Raw genomic sequence first — 25,723 nt, 5'->3', positions numbered from 1 at the left:
GTTTTATCGTATGCGATGTTATGTTTTAGCAATACTATTAGTAATGTGCCTACTCACTCAGTATTTTTCCAAATACTGACCCCTCACTTTTGATGTCTTTCAGGTACTTAGAGTGTGGAATTAGCTAGAAGCCAATTTTGGATCCGGAAGTCAGCTATGTATGTATAGTTCTCTGACTTCTGTGAATGCTGCAGTAGTGGTCCTGCGTCGACAGAGTCGTAGCTTAGACAGCAGTAGATTTTGGTTATATATATTACTTGCTATTTTGTTTATACTTTTGTAGGCTACGTGTTTTATGTATATAGTACCGTGAGGCCAGTTCGTACAGGGTACGGTAACTAGAGCCCACGAGGTTAACAAAATAGTTAGTGTAAATACTTGTATACATATGATATTTATGTTTGCATATGTTGTGTTAATATTATGTATTTATTATTTTGCGAAAAGTTAATAGTGATTTTAGGCTTGCTACGGGTTCCGGAGCTACCACTCCCGTTCCCTAGCACCGGTCTCGGCTCAATATTTTGGGTCGTGACAGTTTCATAACATTTGGCTTAAATTAGTAAAAAGGTGAAACGATTGGTTTTGTTTCGTAACGTTTGTAAAGGTTTGGTTTAAATCGTTAAAAATGAGAAATGTTTGGATTTGTTTCGTAACGTTTTAAACGTTTGGATTTGTTTCATAACGTTTTGAACGTTTTTTTTTCGTAACGTTTGTAAACGGTTAGCTTAAATCGCTAAAAAGGGTAAACGTTTGGATTAGTTTTGTAACGTTTGTAAACGTTTGGTTTAAATTGCTAAAAAGGCAAAACGTTTGGATTTGTTTCGTAACATTTTGTTCAATCGCTAAAAAGGTGAAACGTTTGGATTTCTGTTGTAACGTTTATAAATGTTTGGCTTAAATCGCTAAGAATGGGAAACGTTTGGATTTGTTTTGTAACGTTCGTAAACGTTTGGCTTAAATCGCTAAAAAGGTGTAACATTTTGATTTGTTTCGTAACGTTTGTAAACGTTTGGCTTAAATCGCTAAAAAGGTGAAACATTTGGATTTGTTTCGTAACGTTTGTAAACGTTTGGCTTAAATTGCTAAAAAGGGGAAACGGTTGGATTTGTTTTGCAAAGTTTGTAAACGTTTGGCTTAAATTGCTAAATTAAACGCTTGGATTTGTTTCGTAACGTTTGTAAACGCTTGGCTTAAATTGCTAAAAAGGTGAAACATTTGGATTTGTTTTGTAATGTTTGTAAACGTTTGGCATAAATCGCTAAAAAGGTGAAATGTTTGGACTCGTTTCGTAACGTTTTAAACGTTTGGCTTAAATCGCTAAAATGAAGAAACGTTTGGATTTATTTTGTAACGTTTATAAATGTTTGGCTTAAATTGCTAAAAAGGTGAAATGTTTGGTTTTGTTTCGTAACGTTTGTAAACGTTCGGCCTAAATCGCTAAAAAGGTGAAACGTTTCGATTTATTTCGTAACGTTTGTAAACGTTTGGCTTCAATCGCTAAAAGGGGAAACGTTTGGATTTATTTCGTAATATTTGTAAACGTTTGACATAAATCGCTAAAAAGATGAAATGGTTGGTTTTGTTTCATAACGTTGTAAACGTTTGGCTTAAATCGCTAAAATGGGGAAACTTTTGGATTTGTTTTTTAACGTTTGTAAACGTTTGGCTTAAATTGCTAAAAAGGTGAAGCGCTTGGTTTTGTTTCGTAATGTTTGTAAAAGTTTGGCTTCAATCGCTAAAAAGGTGAAACATTTAGATTTGTTTCTTAACGTTTGTAAACGTTTGGCATAAATCGCAAAAAAAGGTGAAATGGTTGGATTTGTTTTGTAATTTTTTAAACGTTTGGCTTAAATCGCTGAAATGAGGAAACGTTTGGATTTGTTTCGTAACATTTGTAAACGTTTGGCTTAAATTGCTAAAAAGGTGAAATGTTAGGTTTAGTTTCTTAACGTTTGTAAACATTCGGCTTAAATCAATAAAAAGGGGAAGCGTTTAGATTTGTTTTGTAATGTTTGTAAACGTTTGGCTTCAATAGCTAAAAAGGGGAAACGTTTGGATTTGTTTCGTAATGTTTGTAAACGTTTGGCATAAATCGCTAAAAAGGTGAAATGTTTAGATTTGTTTCATAACGTTTTAAACGTTTAGCTTAAATCGCTAAAATGGGGAAACGTTTGGACTTGTTTCGTAACGTTTGTAAACGTTTGGCTTAAATTGCTAAAAAGGAGAAGCGCTTGGTTTTGTTTCTTAATGTTTGTAAAAGTTTGGCTTCAATCGCTAAAAAGGTGAAACGTTTAGATTTGTTTCTTAACGTTTGTAAACGTTTTGCATATCGCTAAAATGGTGAAATGTTTGGATTTGTTTCGTAACGTTTTAAACATTTGGCTTAAATCGCTGAAATGGGGAAACGTTTGGATGTATTTCGTAACGTTTGTAAACGTTTGGCTTAAATTGCTAAAAAGATGAAATGTTTTGTTTTGTTTCGCAACGTTTGAAAACGTTTGCCTTTATATCGCCAAAAAGGGGAAACGTTTGGATTTGTTTCATAACGTTTGTAAACATTTGGCTTCAATCGCTAAAGAGGTGTAACGTTTTGATTTGTTTCGTAACGTTTGTAAACGTTTGGCTTAAATTGTTAAATATGAGAAACGTTTGGATTTGTTTCATAACGTTTGTAAACATTTGGATTAAATCGCTAAAAGGGGAAACGTTTTGATTTGTTTCGTAATGTTTGTAAACGTTTGGCTTAAATCGCTAAAACGGTGAAATGTTTGGATTTGTTTCGTGACGTTTGTAAACGTTTGGCTTAAATCGCTAAGAAGGTGAAACGTTTGGATTTGTTTTGTAACGTTTGTATACGTTTGTCTTAAATCGCTAAAAAGGTGAAAGGTTTGAAATTTCGTAACATTTGTAAACGTTTGTAAATGTTTGGCTTAAATTGCTAAAAAGGTGAAAAACTTGGTTTTGTTTCGTAGCATTTGTAAACGTTTGGCTTAAATTGTTAAATATGAGAAACATTTGGATTTGTTTCGTAACGTTTGTAAACTTTTGGCTTAAATCGCTAAAAGGTGAAACGTTTGGATTTGTTTCCTAATGTTTGTAAACGTTTGGCTTAAATTGCTAAAAAGATGAAATGTTTGGTTTTGTTTCCCAACGTTTTAAACGTTTGCCTTTATATCGCCAAAAAGGGGAAACGTTTGGATTTGTTTCATAACGTTTGTAAACATTTGGCTTCAATCGCTAAAGAGGTGTAACGTTTTGATTTGTTTCGTAACGTTTGTAAATGTTTGGCTTAAATTGTTAAATATGAGAAACGTTTGGATTTGTTTCATAAAGTTTGTAAACATTTGGCTTAAATCGCTAAAAGGTGAAACATTTTGATTTGTTTCGTAATGTTTGTAAACGTTTGGCTTAAATCGCTAAAACGGTGAAACGTTTGGATTTGTTTCGTGACGTTTGTAAATGTTTGGCTTAAATCGCTAAGAAGGTGAAACGTTTGGATTTGTTTTGTAACGTTTGTATACGTTTGTCTTAAATCACTAAAAAGGTGAAAGGTTTGAAATTTCGTAACATTTGTAAACGTTTGTAAATGTTTGGCTTAAATTGCTAACGCTTGGATTTTGTTCGTAACGTTTATAAATGTTTGGCTTAAATTTCTAAGAAGGTGAAACTTTTGAATTTGCTTCGTAACATTTTAAACGTTTGGTTTTGTTTCGTAACGTTTGTAAACCTTCGGCTAAAATCGTTAAAAATGTGAAACATTTGTATTTGTTTAGTAACGTTTGTAAACGTTTGGCTTAAATCGCAAAAAAGGTGAAACGTTTTTATTTGTTTCGTAACGTTTGTAAATGTTTGGCTTAAATTGCTAAAAAGGTGACACGTTTGGATTTGTTTCATATCCCTTGTAAACGTTTGGCTTAAATCGCTAAAAAATGAAACGTTTGGATTTGTTTCGTGATGTTTGTACACATTTTGGTTATATTGCTAAAAAGGTGACACGTTTGGATTTGTTTCGTAACCTTTGTAAACGTTTGGCTTAAATCTCTAAAAAGGTGAGATGTCTGTATTTGTTTCTTAACATTTTTAAACGTTTGACTTAAATCGCTAAAAAGGTGAAACATTTGGATTTGTTTCGTAACGTTTGTATACGTTTGGCTTAAATCGCTAAAAAGGTGAAAGGTTTGGATTTGTTCCGTAACGTTTGAAAACATTTGGCTTAAATCGCAAAAAAGGTTAAAAGTTTGGTTTTATTTCGTAACGTTTGTAAACATTCTGCTTAAATCGATAAAAGGTGAAACGTTTGGATTTTTTTTATAACATTTGTAAACATTTGGCTTAAATCGCTGAAAAGGTGAAACGATTGAATTTGTCTCGTAACATTTGTAAACGTTTGGCTTAAATTGCTAAAAATGTGGAACGTTTAGATTTGTTTCTTAACGTTTTAAACGTTTGGTTTAAATTGCTAAAAAGGTGAAACTCTTGGATTTGTTTCGTAACGTTTGTAAACTTTTGACTTAAATTGCTAAAAATTTGAAACGCTTGGATTTGTTTCGTAACATTTGTAAACGTTTGGCTTAAATCGTTAAAAAGATGAACCGTTTGGATTTGTTTCTTAGCGTTTTTAAAAGTTTGGCTTAAATCGCTAAAAAGGTGAAACGTTTGGTTTTGTTTTGTAACCTTTGTAAACGTTCGGCCTATATCGCTAAAAAGGTGAAACGGTTGGATTTGTTTCGAAACTTGTGGATTTGTTTCATAACGTTTGTAAATGTTTGGCTTCAATCACTAAAATGGTGAAACGTTTGGATTTGTTTCATAACGTTTGTAAACGTTTGGCTTAAATCACTTAAAATGTGAAATGTTTGGATTTGTTTCGTAACGTTTACAAACGTTTGGTTTTGTTTCGTAACATTAATAAACGTTTGGCTTAAATCGCTAAAATGGGAAAACATTTCATGTTGTTTTGTAATGTTTGTAAACGTTTGGATTTGTTTCGTAACGTTTTTAAAGTTTGGTTTTGTTTCGTAACGTTCGTAAACGTTTGGCTTAAATCGCTAAAAAGGTGAAACGTTTGGCTTAAATCGCTAAAAAGGGGAAACATTTAGATTTATTTCCTAATGTTTGTAAACGTTTGGCCTAAATTGCTAAAAAAGTGAAAAACTTGGTTTTGTTTCGTAGCGTTTGTAAACAATTGGCTTAAATTGTTAAATATAAGAAACGTTTGGATTTGTTTCGTAACGTTTGTTAACTTTTGGCTTAAATAGCTAAAAAGGTGAAACGTTTGGATTTGTTTCGTAATGTTTGTAAACGTTTGGCTTAAATCGCGTAAAAAGGTGAAATGTTTGTAAACGTCTGGCATAAATCGCTAAAAAGCTGAAATGTTTGGATTTGTTTCGTAACGTTTGTAAACGTTTGGCTTAAATTGCTAAAAAGGTGAAACTCTTGGTTTTGTTTAGTAATGTTTGTAAACGTTTGGCTTAAATTATTTAATATGAGAAACGTTTGGATTTGTTTCGTAACGTTTGTAAATGTTGGGCTTAAATCGGTAAAAAGGTGAAACATTTGGATTTGTTTCATAACGTTTGCAAATGTTGGGCTTAAATCGCTAAAAAGGTTAAACGTTTGGATTTGTTTCGTAACGTTTGTAAACGTTCTGCTTATATCGCCAAAAAGGTGAAACGTTTGTAGTTATTTCGTAATTTTTGTCAACGTTTGGCTTAAATTGCTAAAAAGATGAAACATTTGGATTTGTTTCGTAACGTTAGTAAACGTTTGATTTAAATTGATAAAAAGGAGAAACGTTTGGATTGATTTCGTAGCGTTTTTAAACGTTTGGCTTAAATCGCTAAAAAGGTGAAACATTTGGATTGATTTCGTACCGTTTGTAAACGTTTGGCTTAAATCGCTAAAAAGGTGAAACGTTTGGATTTGTTTGGAAACGTTTGTGTTAAATCACTAAAAAGGTGAAACGTTTGGATTTTTTTCGTAACGTTTTAAACGTTTGGTTTTGTTTCGTAATGTTTGTAAACATTTGGCTTAAATCGCTAAAAGGTGAAACGTTTGGATTTGTTTCGTAATATTTGTAAACGTTTGGCTTAAATCGCTATAAAGGGGAAACGTTTGGGTTTGTTTCGTAGCGTTTGTAAACGTTTGGCTTAAATCGCTAAAAAGGTGAAACGTTTGGCTTAAATCGCTAAAAAGGGGAAACATTTAGATTTGTTTCCTAAAGTTTGTAAACGTTTGGCCTAAATTGCTAAAAAAGTGAAAAACTTGGTTTTGTTTCGTAGCGTTTGTAAACAATTGGCTTAAATTGTTAAATATAAGAAACGTTTGGATTTGTTTTGTAACGTTTGTTAACTTTTGGCTTAAATAGCTAAAAAGGTGAAACGTTTGGATTTGTTTCGTAATGTTTGTAAACGTTTGGCTTAAATCGCGTAAAAAGGTGAAACGTTTGTAAACGTCTGGATAAATCGCTAAAAAGCTGAAATGTTTGGATTTGTTTCGTAACGTTTTAAACGTTTGGCATAAATCGCTGAAATAGGGAATCATTTGGATTTGTTCTGTAACGTTTGTAAACGTTTGGCTTAAATCGCTAAAAAGGTGAAACGTTTGGATTTGTTTCGTAGCGTTTGTAAACGTTTGGCTTAAATCGCTAAAACGGTGAAACATTTGGATTTGTTTTGTACCGTTTGTAAACGTTTGGCTTAAATCGCTAAAAAGGGGAAACGTTTGGATTTGTTTCGTAACGTTTGTAAACGTTTGGCTTAAATTGCTAAAAAGGTGAAACTATTGGTTTTGTTTAGTAATGTTTGTAAACGTTTGGCTTAAATTATTTAATATGAGAAACGTTTGGATTTTTTTCGTAACGTTTGTAAACGTTTGGCTTAAATTATTTAATATGGGAAACGTTTGGATTTGTTTCGTAACGTTTGTAAACGTTTGGCTTAAATCGCTAAAAAGGTGAAACATTTGGATTGATTTCGTACCGTTTGTAAACGTTTGGCTTAAATCGCTAAAAAGGTGAAACGTTTGGATTTGTTTGGAAACGTTTGGCTTAAATCACTAAAAAGGTGAAACGTTTGGATTTTTTTCGTAACGTTTTAAACGTTTGGTTGTGTTTCGTAATGTTTGTAAACATTTGGCTTAAATCGCTAAAAGGTGAAACGTTTGGATTTGTTTCGTAATATTTGTAAACGTTTGGCTTAAATCGCTATAAAGGGGAAACGTTTGGGTTTGTTTCGTAGCGTTTGTAAACGTTTGGCTTAAATCGCTAAAAAGGTGAAACGTTTGGCTTAAATCGCTAAAAAGGGGAAACATTTAGATTTGTTTCCTAAAGTTTGTAAACGTTTGGCCTAAATTGCTAAAAAAGTGAAAAACTTGGTTTTGTTTCGTAGCGTTTGTAAACAATTGGCTTAAATTGTTAAATATAAGAAACGTTTGGATTTGTTTTGTAACGTTTGTTAACTTTTGGCTTAAATAGCTAAAAAGGTGAAACGTTTGGATTTGTTTCGTAATGTTTGTAAACGTTTGGCTTAAATCGCGTAAAAAGGTGAAACGTTTGTAAACGTCTGGATAAATCGCTAAAAAGCTGAAATGTTTGGATTTGTTTCGTAACGTTTTAAACGTTTGGCATAAATCGCTGAAATAGGGAATCATTTGGATTTGTTCTGTAACGTTTGTAAACGTTTGGCTTAAATCGCTAAAAAGGTGAAACGTTTGGATTTGTTTCGTAGCGTTTGTAAACGTTTGGCTTAAATCGCTAAAACGGTGAAACATTTGGATTTGTTTTGTACCGTTTGTAAACGTTTGGCTTAAATCGCTAAAAAGGGGAAACGTTTGGATTTGTTTCGTAACGTTTGTAAACGTTTGGCTTAAATTGCTAAAAAGGTGAAACTATTGGTTTTGTTTAGTAATGTTTGTAAACGTTTGGCTTAAATTATTTAATATGAGAAACGTTTGGATTTTTTTCGTAACGTTTGTAAACGTTTGGCTTAAATTATTTAATATGGGAAACGTTTGGATTTGTTTCGTAACGTTTGTAAACGTTTGGCTTAAATCGCTAAAAAGGTGAAACATTTGGATTGATTTCGTACCGTTTGTAAACGTTTGGCTTAAATCGCTAAAAAGGTGAAACGTTTGGATTTGTTTGGAAACGTTTGGCTTAAATCACTAAAAAGGTGAAACGTTTGGATTTTTTTCGTAACGTTTTAAACGTTTGGTTTTGTTTCGTAATGTTTGTAAACATTTGGCTTAAATCGCTAAAAGGTGAAACGTTTGGATTTGTTTCGTAATATTTGTAAACGTTTGGCTTAAATCGCTATAAAGGGGAAACGTTTGGGTTTGTTTCGTAGCGTTTGTAAACGTTTGGCTTAAATCGCTAAAAAGGTGAAACGTTTGGCTTAAATCGCTAAAAAGGGGAAACATTTAGATTTGTTTCCTAAAGTTTGTAAACGTTTGGCCTAAATTGCTAAAAAAAGTGAAAAACTTGGTTTTGTTTCGTAGCGTTTGTAAACAATTGGCTTAAATTGTTAAATATAAGAAACGTTTGGATTTTTTTCGTAACGTTTGTTAACTTTTGGCTTAAATAGCTAAAAAGGTGAAACGTTTGGATTTGTTTCGTAATGTTTGTAAACGTTTGGCTTAAATCGCGTAAAAAGGTGAAACGTTTGTAAACGTCTGGCATAAATCGCTAAAAAGCTGAAATGTTTGGATTTGTTTCGTAACGTTTTAAACGTTTGGCTTAAATCGCTGAAATAGGGAATCATTTGCATTTATTCTGTAACGTTTGTAAACGTTTGGCTTAAATCGCTAAAAAGGTGAAACGTTTGGATTTGTTTCGTAGCGTTTGTAAACGTTTGGCTTAAATCGCTAAAACGGTGAAACATTTGGATTTGTTTTGTACCGTTTGTAAACGTTTGGCTTAAATCGCTAAAAAGGGGAAACGTTTGGATTTGTTTCGTAACGTTTGTAAACGTTTGGCTTAAATTGCTAAAAAGGTGAAACTATTGGTTTTGTTTAGTAATGTTTGTAAACGTTTGGCTTAAATTATTTAATATGAGAAACGTTTTGATTTTTTTCGTAACGTTTGTAAATGTTGGGCTTAAATCGTTAAAAAGGTGAAACATTTGGATTTGTTTCATAACGTTTGCAAATGTTGGGCTTAAATCGCTAAAAAGGTTAAATGTTTGTATTTGTTTCGTAACGTTTGTAAACGTTCTGCTTATATCGCCAAAAAGGTGAAATGTTTGTAGTTATTTCGTAATTTTTGCAAACGTTTGGCTTAAATTGCTAAAAAGATGAAACATTTGGATTTGTTTCGTAACGTTAGTAAACGTTTGATTTAAATTGATAAAAAGGAGAAACGTTTGGATTGATTTCGTACCGTTTCTAAACGTTTGGCTTTAATCGCTAAAAAGGTGAAACATTTGGATTGATTTCGTACCGTTTGTAAACGTTTGGCTCAAATCGCTAAAAAGGTGAAACGTTTGGATTTGTTTGGAAACGTTTGGCTTAAATCACAAAAAAGGTGAAACGTTTGGATTTTTTTCGTAACGTTTTAAACGTTTGGTTTTGTTTCGTAATGTTTGTAAACATTTGGCTTAAATCGCTAAAAGGTGAAACATATGGATTTGTTTCGTAATATTTGTAAACGTTTGGCTTAAATCGCTAAAAAGGGGAAACGTTTGGTTTTGTTTCATAACCTTTGTAAAAGTTTCGCTTAAATCGCTAAAAAGATGAAACATTTCGATTTGGTTCGTAATATTTGTAAATGTTTTGCTTAAATTGCTAAAAAGGTGAAACGTTTGGATTTGTTCCGTAATGTTTGAAAACGTTTGGCTTAAATCGCAAAAAGGTGAAACGTTTGGTTTTATTTCGTAACATTTGTAAACGTTCGGCTAAAATCGCTGGAATGGGGAAACGTTTGGATTTGTTTTGTAACATTTGTAAACGTTTGGCTGAAATCCCTAAAAATGTGAACCGATTGAATTTGTCTCGTAACATTTGTAAACGTTTGGCTTAAATTGCTAAAAATGTGGAACGTTTAGATTTGTTTCGTGACGTTTAAACGTTTGGTTTAAACTGTTAAAAAGGTGAAATGCTTGGTTTTGTTTCGTAATGTTTGTAAAAGTTTGGCTTCAATCGCTAAAAAGGGGAAACGTTTAGATTTGTTTCTTAGCGTTTGTAAACGTTTGGCATAAATCGCTAAAAAAGGCGAAATGTTTGGATTTGTTTCGTAACGTTTTAAACGTTTGGCTTAAATCGCTGAAATGGGGAAACGTTTGGATTTGTTTCGTAACATTTGTAAACGTTTGGCTTAAATCGCTAAAAAGGTGAAACATTTGGATTTGTTTCGTAACGTTTGTATACGTTTGGCATAAATCGCCTAAAAGGTGAAACGTTTGGATTTGTTTTGTAACGTTTGAAAACATTTGGCTTAAATCGCAAAAAAGGTTAAACGTTTGGTTTTATTTCGTAACGTTTGTAAACGTTCTGCTTAAATCCTTGAAAAGGTGAAACGTTTGGATTTGTTTTATAACATTTGTAAACTTTTGGCTTAAATTGCTGAAAAGGTGAAACGATTGGATTTGTCTCGTAACATTTGTAAACGTTTAGCTTAAATTGCTAAAAATGTGGAACGTTTAGATTCGTTTCGTAACGTTTTAAACGTTTGGTATAAATTTCTAAAAAGGTGAAACTCTTGGATCTGTTTCGTAACGTTTGTAAACGTTTGGCTTAAATTTCTAAAAAATTGAAACGCTTGGATTTGTTTCGTAATATTTGTAAACGTTTGGCTTAAATCGCTAAAAAGGTGAACCGTTTGGATTTGTTTCTTAGCGTTTGTAAACGTTTAGCTTAAATCGCTAAAAAGGTGAAATGTTTGGTTTTGTTTTATAACCTTTGTAAACGTTCGGCCTAAATCGCTAAAAAGGTGAAACAGTTGGATTTGTTTCGTAATGTTTTAAACGTTTTGATGTGTTTCGAAATGTTTTTTTTTCATAACGTTTGCAAATGTTTGGCTTCAATCTCTAAAATGGTGGAACGTTTGGATTTGTTTCATAAAGTTTGTAAACGTTTGGCTTAAATCACTAAAAATGTGAAACGTTTGGATTTGTTTCGTAACGTTTACAAACGTTTGATTTTGTTTCGTAACATTAATAAACGTTTGGCTTAAATCGCTAAAATGGGGAAACATTTTGTGTTGTTTTGTAACGTTTGTAAACGTTTGGATTTGTTTCGTAATGTTTTAAAAGTTTGGTTTTGTTTCGTAACGTTTGTAAACGTTTGGCTTAAATCGCTAAAAAGGTGAAACGTTTGGCTTAAATCGCTAAAAAGGGGAAACGTTTAGATTTTTTTCGTAAAGTTCGTAAACGTTTGGCTTAAATTGCTAAAAAGGTGAAAAACTTGGTTTTGTTTCGTAGCATTTGTAAACGTTTGGCTTAAATTGTTAAATATGAGAAACGTTTGGATTTGTTTCGTAAAGTTTGTAAACTTTTGGCTTAAATCGCTAAAAGGTGAAACGTTTGGATTTGTTTCCTAATGTTTGTAAACGTTTGGCTTAAATCGCTAAAAAGGTGAAATGTTTGGATTTGTTTCGTAACGTTTGTAAACGTTTGGCTTAAATCGCGTAAAAAGGTGAAACGTTTGGATATGTTTCGTAACGTTTGTAAACGTTTGGCATAAATCGCTAAAAAGCTGAAATGTTTGGATTTGTTTCGTAACGTTTTAAACGTTTGGCTTAAATCGATAAAATGGGGAAACATTTGGATTTGTTCTGTAACGTTTGTAAACGTTTGGCTTAAATCGCTAAAAAGGTGAAACGTTTGGATTTGTTTCGTAGAGTTTGTAAACGTTTGGCTTAAATCGCTAAAACGGTGAAACATTTGGATTTGTTTCGTACCGTTTGTAAACGTTTGGCTTAAATCGCTAAAAAGGGGAAACGTTTGGATTTGTTTCGTAACGTTTGTAAACGTTTGGCTTAAATTGCTAAAAAGGTGAAACTCTTGGTTTTGTTTAGTAAATTTGTAAACGTTTGGCTTAAATTGTTTAATATGAGAAACGTTTGGATTTGTTTCGTAATGTTTGTAAATGTTGGGCTTAAATCGCTAAAAAGGTGAAATATTTGGATTTGTTTCATAACGTTTGCAAATGTTGGGCTTAAATCTCTAAAAAGGTGAAACGTTTGGATTTGTTTCGTAACGTTTGTAAACGTTCTGCTTATATCGCCAAAAAGTGAAACGTTTGTAGTTATTTCGTAATTTTTGCAAACGTTTGGCTTAAATCGCTAAAAAGGTGAAACATTTGGATTTGTTTCGTAACGTTAGTAAACGTTTGACTTAAATTAATAAAAAGGAGAAACGTTTGGATTGATTTCGTAGCGTTTGTAAACGTTTGGCTTAAATCGCTAAAAAGGTGAAACGTTTGGATTGATTTTGTACCATTTGTAAACGTTTGGCTTAAATCGCTAAAAAGGTGAAACGTTTGGATTTCTTTCGAAACGTTTGGCATAAATCACTAAAAAGGTGAAATGTTTGGATTTTTTTCGTAACGTTTTAAACGTTTGGTTTTTTTTCGTAATGTTTGTAAACATTTGGCTTAAATCGCTAAAAGGTGAAACGTTTGGATTTGTTTCGTAATATTTGTAAACGTTTGGCTTAAATCGCTATAAAGGGGAAACATATGGGTTTGTTTTTTAGCGTTTGTAAATGTTTAGCTTAAGTCGCTAAAAAGGTAAAACATTTGGATTTTTTTCGTAACCTTTATAAATATTTTTCTTAAATCGCTAAAAAGGGAAAACGTTTGGTTTTGTTTCATAAACTTTGTAAAAGTTTCACTTAAATCACTAAAAAGATGAAACGTTTCGATTTGTTTCGTAACTTTTGTAAATGTTTTGCTTAAATCACTAAAAAGGTGAAACGTTTCGATTTGTTCCGTAATGTTTGAAAACGTTTGGCTTAAATCGCAAAAAAGGTGAAACGTTTGGTTTTATTTCGTAACATTTGTAAACATTCGGCTAAAATCGCTGGAATGGGGAAACGTTTGGATTTGTTTTGTAACATTTGTAAACGTTTGGCTTAAATCCCTAAAAAGGTGAAACGATTGAATTTGTCTCGTAACATTTGTAAACGTTTGGCTTAAATTGCTAAAAATGTGGAACGTTTAGATTTATTTCGTGACGTTTTAAACGTTTGGTTTAAATTGCTAAAAAGGTGAAACGCTTGGTTTTGTTTCGTAATGTTTGTAAAAGTTTAGCTTCAATCGCTAAAAAGGTGAAACGTTTAGATTTGTTTCTTAACGTTGTTGGCGCAGCGGGAGCCGCGGGTCCGAATCGTATATTTCAATTCAAAATCGAAATTCCAACAATCCGGATCCTAAAGTTGATCATATCAACAACAAATGGATCGTCGTATCATTTATTAATTAAAGCACGCATCTAGGAATCGTAAGAAGAATACCTATGTCGATTCTCCAACGATTCTTGTAGTCCCGAAAGTACGGCGACCTCAAGCTCGTCCACACGAGTATGCGTCCGATTGAATCCTCGCCTTGAAGTAATCCTGCAAGAGTTCCTCTTGCCGAGCAGCCCTAAGCTCAAACTCTCGCCGCGATCACTACCTTGCTCGGATGTATGAAAAACGTCGCCAAGTTTTTCCCGTGATTGATGAATACTTGAACTTCTTCAAGTTCTTTCTCTCTCTACAACTTTGTAGTGAGATGTGTGTTGTGTGTTTTTGAAATGAGCAAGGACATGCTCTATTTATAGGCTAGAGCATGCCTTAAGAATGCAACACCTTGCATGCTAGGTGTCACACACCAAGCAAAGGTGTTGCCACCACATGACACCTTTCATGTGGTGACATCACATAGGTGACATCATATAGGTGATGTCATCATATGACATCACATATAAGCTTATTTCCTTATCTCATTACTTCACCATGACATCATCATTCCATTAGCTTATGAATAATGATTTAAGTATTATTAATTACACTAATTAATTACTTAAGCCATTTAATCATAAAACTTGGTTAAAATATAATTAGGTTCCTACTAATTTATAACTCTTATAAATTAGTCCCTAATTAACTTGGACATAGTACAATTAGGTTCCTACTAATTTATAACTCTTACAAATTAGTCCCTAATTTGTACTTGTTTTTCATCTTAGATTAATTTCCGAGATATGCTAGTATCTATATGAAATCGATCTTTTGTAAACTCAATCGGTTGCACACTCTATTGTGTGTGACTAACTAGGTTCACATCTATATGGCAACGAGAGTCATAAGAAACGCCTTTCTTATATTAAATAATTAAATCCCATTTAATTATTAATTCTCGTAGATCGAGAGTGACGTCTAGCAACATATCACGACCCCCAAATAGAGATGAATGTTTCGATGCATTCTTTATGAACCATTGTTCATAATACCGTACACTCAAAATTCCCTTCATCTAAGATTCCAATCTCGACTAGTGTCACGGTTAAGTCAAACACTGTTTGTCTTGATCATATGACCTCATCTCTCAGTTCTAATTCTTGATAAATATGACTTCCACTAGAAACAACTTTCTATGTAAGTCATATACACCTGCGCAGGTTTTATCATCCATCAAGAACAATTTGAGATAGCATAGAATCTTGTCTCCGTTCATCCAGAGTGATGAATCCTTTCTAGGTTAAACCCCTATCTCCATATACAACTAACTAGAGCCAACACATCCCGCGGCTCTAGCTCATGAAAGATCTAGAGTTAAGGAGTATCAAACTCTAATCACCTATATACAAGATAGTGTCACCGCAAGTCAAAGGACATATGTACAATTATGAACTAGATGACATTAAATTGACTTTAATGAATTACCATGTATAAGTCATCTAGCGTCACTTGTTCGACTCACTCAACACCTTGAGTGTCCACGTGTTTATTCTGATCCCCATCAAGTAGTATGAGACTCACTACTTCCTATAATTTAGTAACTCTTTACTAATCAGGAGAATAAACAGAGGTGACGATCTTTCTGGGATAATGCAATGCCCTTATTCGCAGGACCCCATCGATCGCGAACGGTTATTTAGATCACTTGTATAATAGAATCTATCACTCATATTCTTAACACCTTAAGAATAGATTCTATCACAATGTGATAAGGACAATACGTAATAAATGAACACTTAGTTGATGAGACACTTAGTTCAAATAGAACATATATATCTTTGCCATTGGGATTAATTCTACAAATATACACGATCAAATGGCCCTAGGGCATATACTACTAACAATCTCCCACTTGCACTAGTGCCATTGACAACTATATCTAAGCCCCATCTTCACAAGATGTAAATATTAATGACTCTAAGTCATGTAAACCTTAATGACTCCAAGTCATGGGCTTTGTCAGTGGGTTAGCCGTCTTATTGGCTAATGCTATCTTTTAGAGAAATAATTTTCTCTTTCCAACAATTTCTTTAGATAATATGATAATGCCTTTCTTTATGTTCGGATAATTTGTGAGACCCGGTTTCTTTTGCTAGGGCAGTAGCACCATTGTGGTCGCAGAAAAGAGGAACTTTCAACTTAATGGAAGAAAACCGTACTTAGTTCAGTTATAAACTAATTTATCCAAACACCTTCTATTACGACATCTCATGTCATAATATACTCGGATTCTATAATGGAGTATGGAGTTGATTCTTGTTTAGAACACTGCTAGCTCATTACTCCTTCATTATAGATAAATATGAATCCAGATATAGACTTACGATCGTCTATATCTGATTGAAAATCAGAATCTGTAAAGCCATCTATTTTAAGATCACTTCCTCCATATGTTAAGACCATATCTTTAGTTCTTCTCAAGTACTTAAAGATATTCTTAACCGTCATCCAGTGTTCTGAACCTGGATTGGATTGATATCTGCTAGTCAAACTAACTGCATAGGCAATATCTGGCCGCGTACACAACATAGCGTACATAAGACTACCAATTGCCGAAGCATATGGTATCTTTGCCATTTCAACTCTTTCTTCAGAAGTCTTTGGAGACATTTCCTTCGAAAGGTGAATTCCATGCCTAACAGGAATCAATCCTCTCTTAGAATTTTCCATATTGAATTTTTCAATATCTTTTCTAAGTAGAGCCTTTGGGAGAGACCAATCATTCTCTTAGATCTATCTCTATAGAGTCTAATGCCGAGAATGTAAGTCGCTTCTCCGAGGTCTTTCATGGAAAAAGTTTTGGACAACCAAAGCTTTACAGAGGTTAACATACCGACATCATTTCCTATTAGTAAAATATCATCTACGTACAAGACTAGGAAAGTAATTGCACTCCCACTAACCTTCTTGTAAACACATGGTTCATCTTCGTTTTTGATAAACTCGTAACTCTTTACAGCTTCATCAAAACGACGATTCCAACTTCTCGAAGCTTGCTTCAATCCATATATGGATCGTTTTAGTTTACACACCTTGGAACCTTCTTCGGATTCAAAACCCTTAGGTTGTTCCATATAGATTTCCTCCTCAATATGTCCATTAAGGAATGCGGTCTTGACATCCATTTGCCAAACCTCATAATCTAAATGTGCAGCTATGGCAAGAAGAATCCGGATGGACTTAAGCATGGCTACCGGCGAGAAAGTCTCTTCATAATCGACTCCTTGCCTCTGGCGAAACCCTTTCGCAACAAGCCTAGCTTTAAAAGTTTCCACTTTTCCATCAGCACCAAGTTTACGCTTGAAGATCCATTTGTTCCCTATTGGTATAATTCCTTCGGGTGGATCAACTAGCTCCCATACTTGGTTACTGTACATGGAATCCATTTCGGATTTTATAGCTTCAAGCCATCTTGAAGAATCTATATCACATATAGCTTCCTCATAAGTAGAGGGATCAACTATTTGATCATTTTCTTCATGAATGAACAACTCTTGTATATCATGAAGAAAACCATATCTCTCTGGTGGATGAGATACCCTACTTGATCTTCGAGGTGTTTCTGTAGATTTTACTAATTCTGGTTCACTATGGGTTTTATCAAACTTCATTGTATCATTTTGTTGGTCTTTAGATGACTCCTCATCTAATTCTATATTCCTTCCTTTGCCCCCTTCTTGAATAAACTCTTTTTCAAGAAATTGGGCATCCCGACTAACCTTAATGGTTTGTTCGGATGGAATATAGAAATAATATCCTAAACTGTCTTTAGGATAACCAACGAACCTTCCCATGATTGATCTCGATTCCAACTTGTCGGTTATCAACTTTTTAATATATGTCGAACATCCCCAAATCTTAATATGCTTAAGACTTGGTTCCTTACCATACCATATCGCATACGGTATTCTCGGAGTGGATTTAGTTGGAACTCGATTTAGAATATAATTTGCGCTAAGAAGTGCATGACCCCATAATGAAATGGGTAAATCAGTATAGCTCATCATTGATCGTACCATGTCTAACAATGTACGATTCCTCCGTTCTGATACACCATTCAATTGTGGTGTTCCCGGAGGAGTCAGTTGGGAAATAATACCGCATTCTTTTAAGAATGTACCAAATTCCGTACTCAAGTATTCACCTCCTCGATCAGATCGAAGGATTTTAATACTTTTTCCAATTTGGTTTTCTACTTCATTTTTGAAATCTTTGAATTTTTCAAAAGCTTCACTCTTGTTCTTCATAAGAACAACATATCCATACCGTGATAAATCATCGGTGAAGGTAATGAAGTATAAATAACCACCTCGTGCCATTTCTTTAAATGGTCCACATACATCACTATGTATGATCTCCAAAACATCTTTGGCTCTACCACTTTGTCCAACAAAGGGTGATCGGGTCATCTTGCCTTTAAGACATGACTCACAAGTCGAAATTGATGCAGAATCAAGATTGCTCAATATTCCCATCTTATCCAACTTGTTAAGTCTATCTTCCGCAATATGTCCTAATCGTAAGTGCCAAAGTTGTTTCGAGGTTTGATTACTTACGGTATTTATTTCTATAACATTATTTGTATTACGAACATCTTCATTTATACAATAAAGACCATTTTGTACATAACCATAACCAACGATTGCATTATTATAGATAATTTTACAAACATCCTTTGTAAATAGAAAATCATATCCTAATCTTGTCATACAAGAAATAGACATGATATTTCTATAAGCGTTCGGTAAGTACAAAACATTGTTCAAATACAAAACATGCTTATACAACAAAATAGAAGACGATCCTATAGCTTTAGCCGCAACACTTGCGTTATTTCCAAGCTTCAAGATCACTTCATCCTTGTCCAACTTCCTCTCATTTGCTAGATCCTGCAAGGATGAACAAATGTGAGAACTAGCTCCGGTATCTAATACCCAAGCTTTGGACGAGCTATCGTTATTGGAATTGAAAGAACAAGAAATAGACATACCCTCACCGGGATTTTCATTCTTCTTATTCTTGCCCTTAAATTCCTTATACTTGGGGCAATTTCGTTTCCAATGTCCCTCGCCCTCGCAAAAGAAACATTTTCCTTTGTTCTCCGAGGTGCGCTTCCTTTTTGCAATGGCCTTTTGGGCCTTCAAAACATTCTTCTTAGTTTTCTTCTTCTTAGTCTTACTAGAAGAAGCAACCACAAGAGAAACTTCCTTTCCCTTAACATTGTTCTTTTGAGCGGTTATCAACATACTTGATAACTCTGCAAGTGTACATTCTATCCGATTCATATAGTAATTCGTGATGAAATTACCATACGAATCCGGAAGGGATTGAAGGATCATATCCGTTTGGAGATTGAAGTCCATGATGAAATCTAGACCCTCTAGACGTTCGATACATCGAATCATCATGTTCACATGTTCTCCAACATCCTTTCCCTCGGAGAGCTTTGCTCGAAATAATTGCTTAGATATCTCATATCTAGCAGAACGACTTGATTCACCATACAACTCTTGTAAGTGAAACAATATTTCGCGGGCTCCCGGATATTTCTCGTGTTGCTTTTGCAACTCGTTATTCATAGATGCCAACATGTAGCACTTGGCTTGTTCGTCATCTAACTTCCACTTGCGCAATGCCTCATGTTCCTCAGGAGGTGCCTCAATCGGCAATGGTCCCGGAGCATTTGCCTCAAGAACATATGCTATGTGTTCACTTGCAAGAACTATTTTGAGATTTCTTAACCAATCAACAAAGTTAGGACCCACTAGTCGATTATTGTCGAGAATGCTACTTAATGGATTCGATTTCATCTTATCTTATCAACCTATGGATAGCAAAGATCTCTAATTAGTATTATTGTCTTGTATATTTAACCATAATGATTTGGTCTTTATCAAAATGGCCTCCCACTATCTTTTTCGAATCCTACACTTCCAATATAGGAAACGTGAATCTTTGTTGGAAAAGATTTCAAGTGGGTGATTGAATTCTTATATTCATTTATCTTTCCCTCAAGTACTTAATGCTATTCTTGGGATCAAAATGATATATAAGTGAACAACTACTTGTTCATCATATCTCATATGAGGTTCAATCATTTCCGGCTCCTAATGCTTTCACCCTCAAGTACTTAATGCTATTCTTAGGTTTCCACATTAGTTAAGTTTAACCCATTGAATCAACTAAGATGTATCGATTTGAATAATATACGACTCAGGTACGCCTAATTGCCTTTCTCGCCGTATATTATATCGACTACACCCGTAACATCTCATGCTTAACAATAAACTCAACAACATCTTTGACGATATCATCTCACCCCTATGTATCCATAGCCGACAAGATGATAACTCAAAGCGTGTTAGTTTATTGCTCCAATGGAGAGCCATTGATAAACAATTTAATGATTAATCAATATAAACTTAATCTTTCAACTTTTAGGAAGATTTCTTAGGGTTTTTAAGTTATTAAGGTCTCACTAAACACACAATATATTTTAGCATGCATCTCATACATATTAAAGCTAAAATTAATCATGCAATCACACATGTATGATCATGGACTTCCTAGGTCTCATTCTTTAGCCACAAAAGAATGAGCAAACTATTACATATCTCGGAAATGATTCTCTAATCATTCACTATGTAATCTCTGCTTTCTTTAGGTATAGAGGAATCGTCCTAGAACCTCCGAAAGCCTCAACCGATCGCTGATCCTCGAAAAAAAAAATTAATTTTTATTTTACGTTTTTTTTTTTTTTTTTTTTCGAGTCGGAAACTTTTTCCCCCGGGTTTAAAACCCCTTTTTCAGCATTTCGGTTTTTACAGAAAAAAAAATAATTTTTTTTTCGGGCCGAAAACTTTTTCCCGGGTGTAAAACCCGTTTTTCAGCATTTTTGGTTTTTATAAAAAAAAAATATTATTATTTTTTTTTCGGGTATTTTTTTTTTTTCCGGTTTTCGCTTTTTCCGCATATTCCGTTGATGACAACATAATGCACAAGCGAATCACGTATTGTGTTAAATGATCACATTAGAAAAATTCCCAGGATAGATTGGAGGGTCACGAGCGGACCACTTAAGTACCAATCTCCTAGACAGAATTTAATCAAATGTAATTAATATCACAATAGCGTTTGTTCGTTTTTGAAAAAACAAAATCCCTCGGAATTATAAATTACATGCCCAATAATAATTCCTAAGTCCATGATTATTTATACATTTCAATCGTAAAGCGTTAATAATCGATGATACGGTGGCTCCGATACCACGGTTGGCGCAGCGGGAGGCGCGGGTCCGAATCGTATATTTCAATTCAAAATCGAAATTCCAACAATCCGGATCCTAAAGTTGATCATATCAACAACAAATGGATCGTCGTATCATTTATTAATTAAAGCACGCATCTAGGAATCGTAAGAAGAATACCTATGTCGATTCTCCAACGATTCTTGTAGTCCCGAAAGTACGGCGACCTCAAGCTCGTACACACGAGTATGCGTCCGATTGAATCCTCGCCTTGAAGTAATCCTGCAAGAGTTCCTCTTGCCGAGCAGCCCTAAGCTCAAACTCTCGCCGCGATCACTACCTTGCTCGGATGTATGAAAAACGTCGCCAAGTTTTTCCCGTGATTGATGAATACTTGAACTTCTTCAAGTGCTTTCTCTCTCTACAACTTTGTAGTGAGATGTGTGTTGTGTGTTTTTGAAATGAGCAAGGACATGCTCTATTTATAGGCTAGAGCATGCCTTAAGAATGCAACACCTTGCATGCTAGGTGTCACACACCAAGCAAAGGTGTTGCCACCACATGACACCTTTCATGTGGTGACATCACATAGGTGACATCATATAGGTGATGTCATCATATGACATCACATATAAGCTTATTTCCTTATCTCATTACTTCACCATGACATCATCATTCCATTAGCTTATGATTAATGATTTAAGTATTATTAATTACACTAATTAATTACTTAAGCCATTTAATCATAAAACTTGGTTAAAATATAATTAGGTTCCTACTAATTTATAACTCTTATAAATTAGTCCCTAATTAACTTGGACATAGTACAATTAGGTTCCTACTAATTTATAACTCTTACAAATTAGTCCCTAATTTGTACTTGTTTTTCATCTTAGATTAATTTCCGAGATATGCTAGTATCTATATGAAATCGATCTTTTGTAAACTCAATCGGTTGCACACTCTATTGTGTGTGACTAACTAGGTTCACATCTATATGGCAACGAGAGTCATAAGAAACGCCTTTCTTATATTAAATAATTAAATCCCATTTAATTATTAATTCTCGTAGATCGAGAGTGACGTCTAGCAACATATCACGACCCCCAAATAGAGATGAATGTTTCGATGCATTCTTTATGAACCATTGTTCATAATACCGTACACTCAAAATTCCCTTCATCTAAGATTCCAATCTCGACTAGTGTCACGGCTAAGTCAAACACTGTTTGTCTTGATCATATGACCTCATCTCTCAGCTCTAATTCTTGATAAATATGACTTCCACTAGAAACAACTTTCTATGTAAGTCATATACACCTGCGCAGGTTTTATCATCCATCAAGAACAATTTGAGATAGCATAGAATCTTGTCTCCGTTCATCCAGAGTGATGAATCCTTTCTAGGTTAAACCCCTATCTCCATATACAACTAACTAGAGCCAACACATCCCGCGGCTCTAGCTCATGAAAGATCTAGAGTTAAGGAGTATCAAACTCTAATCACTTATATACAAGATAGTGTCACCGCAAGTCAAAGGACATATGTACAATTATGAACTAGATGACATTAAATTGACTTTAATGAATTACCATGTATAAGTCATCTAGCGTCACTTGTTCGACTCACTCGACACCTTGAGTGTCCACGTGTTTATTCTGATCCCCATCAAGTAGTATGAGACTCACTACTTCCTATAATTTAGTAACTCTTTACTAATCAGGAGAATAAACAGAGGTGACGATCTTTCTGGGATAATGCAATGCCCTTATTCGCAGGACCCCATCGATCGCGAACGGTTATTTAGATCACTTGTATAATAGAATCTATCACTCATATTCTTAACACCTTAAGAATAGATTCTATCACAATGTGATAAGGACAATACGTAATAAATGAACACTTAGTTGATGAGACACTTAGTTCAAATAGAACATATATATCTTTGCCATTGGGATTAATTCTACAAATATACACGATCAAATGGCCCTAGGGCATATACTACTAACAAACGTTTGTACACGTTTGGCATAAATCGCTAAAAAGGTGAAATGTTTGGATTTGTTTCGTAACGTTTTATGCGTTTGGCTTAAATCGCTGAAATGGGGAAACGTTTGGATTTGTTTCGTAACATTTGTAAACGTTTGGCTTAAATTGCTAAAAAGGTGAAATGTTTGATTTTGTTTCTTAGCGTTTGTAAACGTTCGTCTTAAATCGCTAAAAAGGTGAAGCATGTAGATTTGTTTTGTAATATTTGTAAACGTTTGGCTTCAATCGCTAAAAAGGGGAAACGTTTGGATTTGTTTCGTAACGTTTGTAAACGTTTGCCATAAATCGCTAAAAAGGTGAAATGTTTGGATTTGTTTCGTAACGTTTTAAACGTTTGGCTTAAATCGCTAAAATGGGGAAACGTTTGGAATTGTTTCGTAACGTTTGTAAACGTTTGGCTTAAATAGCTAAAAAGTTGGAGCGCTTGGTTTTGTTTCTTAATGTTTGTAAAAGTTTGGCTTCAATCCCAAAAAACATGAAACGTTTAGATTTGATTCTTAATGTTTGTAAACGTTTGTCATAAATCGCTAAAAAGGTGAAATGTTTGGATTTGTTTCGTTATGTTTTAAACGTTTGGATTAAATCGCTGAAATGGGGAAACGTTTGGATTTATTTCGTAACGTTTGTTAACGTTTTGCTTAAATTGCTAAAAAGGTGAAATGTTTGGTTTTATTTCGTAACGTTTTAAACGTTTGGCTTAAATCGCGGAAATGGGGAAACGTTTGGATTTGTTTCGTAACGTTTGTAAACGTTTCGCTTAAACTGCTAAAAAGGTGAAATGTTTTGTTTTGTTTCGTAACGTTAGCCTTAAATCGCCAAAAAGGGGAAACGTTTGGATTTGTTTCATAACGTTTGTAAACGTTTGGCTTCAATCGCTAAAAAGGTGTAACGTTTTCATTTGTTTTGTAACGTTTGTAAACGTTTGGCTTAAATTGTTAAATATGAGAAACATTTGGATTTGTTTCGTAACGTTTGTATACTTTTGGCTTAAATCGCTAAAAGGTGAAACGTTTGGATTTGTTTCGTAATGTTTGTAAACGTTTGGCTTAAATCGCTAAAAAGGTGAAACGTTTGGATTGGTTTTATAACATTTGTAAACGTTTGGCTTAAATCGCTAAGAAGGTGAAAAGTTTGGATTTGTTTTGTAACGTTTGTATACGTTTGTCTTAAATCGCTAAAAAAGTGAAACGTTTGAAATTTTGTAACGTTTGTAAACGTTTGGCTTAAATTGCTAACGCTTGGATTTGGTTCGTAACGTTTGTAAACGTTTGGCTTAAATTTCTAAAAAGGTGAAACTTTTGGATTTGTTTCGTAACGTTTTAAACGTTTGGTTTTGTTTCGCAACGTTTGTAAACGTTCGGCTAAAATCGTTAAAAATGTGAAACGTTTGTATTTGTTTCGTAACGTTTGTTACCGTTTGGCTTAAATCGCAAAAAAGGTGAAACATTTTTATTTGTTACGTAACGTTTGTAAATGTTTGGCTTAAATTGCTAAAAAGGTGACACGTTTGGATTTGTTTTGTAACCCTTGTAAACGTTTGGCTTAAATCGCTAAAAAGGTGAAACGTTTGGTTTTGTTTCATAACCTTTGTGAAGGTTTGGCTTAAATCGCTAAAAAGATGAAACATTTGGATTTGTTTCGTAATGTTTGTACACATTTTGCTTATATTTTTAAAAAGGTGACACGTTTGGATTTGTTTCTTAACCTTTGTGAACGTTTGACTTAAATCGCTAAAAAGGTGAGAGTTTTGTATTTGTTTCTTAACGTTTTTAAACGCTTGACTTAAATCGCTAAAAAGGTGAAACATTTGGATTTGTTTCGTAACGTTTGCATACGTTTGGCTTAAATCGCTAAAAAGGTGAAACGTTTGGATTTGTTCCATAACGTTTGAAAACATTTGGCTTAAATCGCAAAAAAGGTTAAACGTTTGGTTTTATTTCGTAACGTTTGTAAACGTTCTGCTTAAATCGCTGAAAAGGTGAAATGTTTGGATTTGTTTTGTAGCATTTGTAAACATTTGGCTTAAATTGCTGAAAAGGTGAAACGATTGGATTTGTCTCGTAACATCTGTAAACATTTGGCTTAAATTGCTAAAATTGTGGAACGTTTAGATTTGTTTCGTAACGTTTTAAACGTTTGGTTTAAATTGCTAAAAAGGTGAAACGCTTGGATTTGTTTCGTAACGTTTGTAAACGTTTGGCTTAAATCACTAAAAAGGTGAACCGTTTGGATTTGTTTCTTAACGTTTGTAAACGTTTGGCTTAAATCGCTAAAAAGCTAAAACGTTTGGTTTTATTTTGTAACCTTTGTAAATGTTCGGCCTAAATCGCTAAAAAAGTGAAACAGTTAGATTTGTTTCATAATGTTTTAAACGTTTTGATGTGTTTCGAAACATGTGGATTTGATTCATAACGTTTGTAAAAGTTTGGCTTCAATCACTAAAACGGTGAAACATTTGGATTTGTTTCATATTGTTTGTAAACGTTTGGCTTAAATCACTAAAAATGTGAAACGTTTGGATTTGTTACGTAACGTTTACAAACGTTTGGTTTTGTTTCGTAACATTTATAAACGTTTGGCTTATATCGCTAAAATAAGGAAACGTTTCATGTTGTTTTGTAACGTTTGTAAACGTTTGGATTTGTTTCGTAACGTTTTAAAAGTTTTGTTTTGTTTCGTAACGTTTGTAAACATTTGGCTTAAATCGCTAAAAAGGTGAAACGTTTGGCTTAAATCGCTAAAAAGGGGAAACGTTTAGATTTGTTTCTTAAAGTTTGTAAACGTTTGGCTTAAATTGCTAAAAAGGTGAAAAACTTGGTTTTGTTTCGTAACGTTTGTAAACGTTTGGCTTAAATTGTTAAATATGAGAAACGTTTGGATTTGTTTCGTAACGTTTGTAAACGTTTAGCTTAAATCGCTAAAAGGTGAATAGTTTAGATTTGTTTCGTAATGTTTGTAAACGTTTGGCTTAAATCGCTAAAAAGATGA

Source organism: Mercurialis annua, linkage group LG3 (genome assembly GCF_937616625.2).
Source record: "Mercurialis annua linkage group LG3, ddMerAnnu1.2, whole genome shotgun sequence".
Lineage (NCBI taxonomy): Eukaryota > Viridiplantae > Streptophyta > Magnoliopsida > Malpighiales > Euphorbiaceae > Mercurialis > Mercurialis annua.
This window is presented reverse-complemented; position numbering follows the sequence as displayed.